Source organism: Heterodontus francisci, unplaced genomic scaffold (genome assembly GCF_036365525.1).
Source record: "Heterodontus francisci isolate sHetFra1 unplaced genomic scaffold, sHetFra1.hap1 HAP1_SCAFFOLD_58, whole genome shotgun sequence".
NCBI lineage: Eukaryota > Metazoa > Chordata > Chondrichthyes > Heterodontiformes > Heterodontidae > Heterodontus > Heterodontus francisci.
Window position 1 is genome coordinate 10,558,636 of NW_027142006.1, and position 1,164 is coordinate 10,559,799.

Consider the following 1,164-nt stretch of genomic DNA (forward strand, 5'->3'; position numbering starts at 1 on the left):
AGTTGTCACAACTCAAGCTAAATGTAGAACAGAAGCCCTGGTAACGGGGAAATGTGGACAGAGAAGTCAGTCGTGCCTCTTGATTGGACAAGCCCGGCAGCAGCAGCGCGCACCAAAGAGGGCAGAAAAATCGCAAGCTTTTGTTTGGAGCAGTCATTGTGTTTTACCTTCAGGAGTGAGCAGCTGATAAAGTTAGCCAGAAGAAGTGTCAAGGAATGAGAGAAGACCGCAACCCAGCTTGTTTTGCAGCAAATCTTGAAAAGACTCTGAGAAGTTCACTGTGTCAATTCGTCTCATATTCTGTCTTTGAAGAAAGCCTGCTAAAATTAATTCTCAACCCCGCCTCTAAATAAACTCTTCTAAAAGAACCTAGTGACCTGTGCACATGTACTCGGAAATTAGACTGTATGTCAATTTTGGAACAACATATCTCATCTGCTGTTTTCTTCAGAAATGAGCAAATAATCAGTCCAAGTGTTTTTTTTTTGTCTTTAACAGAGCCCTGAATTGTATAGAAAAATCCCTTTTTTTCAGTATGTGTGTGTGCGTGTGTTCAGCTGAGGGAAGAAAGGGACTTTAAATGTTGGTTCAGGTAAAAAGGGAACTTTTAAAATTTCCACCTGTGTGTTTATGCTTTACTTCATGATTAGTTAAAACTTGTTCTATAAGAAACTGATAATTTTGTTGTTCATTAAGTGTCTTCCATTCTGGGAAAAATAGAGCATATGATTGACTGTATCAGTAAGTAGGAAAAGTTAAAATTTTTGTTGTGACCTGTGGAGAAGTGGGATGAGAATAAATAGTAACCACCTCAGATTTCAATTGCAAGATCACTTGTGATCTGGCTCTGTAGCTTAGTTGGTTAAAGCACCTGTCTTGTAAACAGGAGATCCTGGGTTCGATTCCCAGCGGAGCTTTATTTCATATTTGCAATATGCTTGAGAAGTTTCTGTATCAACATATATGTCTGTGTCTTGTGAACTTTAACTGAGAATTCAAATTACGTGATGAGTTTCATTCACAGGAGAAAACAGCCTTTGTGAAGGATGTAAGTTTGGAATGGCTCTTCCTCCTCGTACAGAAATTCAGTGCTGATATTTCAAAGGCAACTTCTTTGATACAAATTTGTTCACAGTTGCATTCAACCTGGAAAAAAAGCTCGAC

The 1,164-nt window shown here is 38.8% G+C and overlaps 1 non-coding gene across 1 annotated transcript; it reads left to right on the forward strand.

The window, feature by feature from the left end:
• Positions 1-843: 843 nt before the first annotated feature.
• Positions 844-917, forward strand: trnat-ugu (transfer RNA threonine (anticodon UGU)). Its single transcript has one exon. It is a non-coding gene; the product is annotated as a tRNA-Thr (tRNA).
• The last annotated feature ends 247 nt before the right edge of the window (positions 918-1,164 follow it).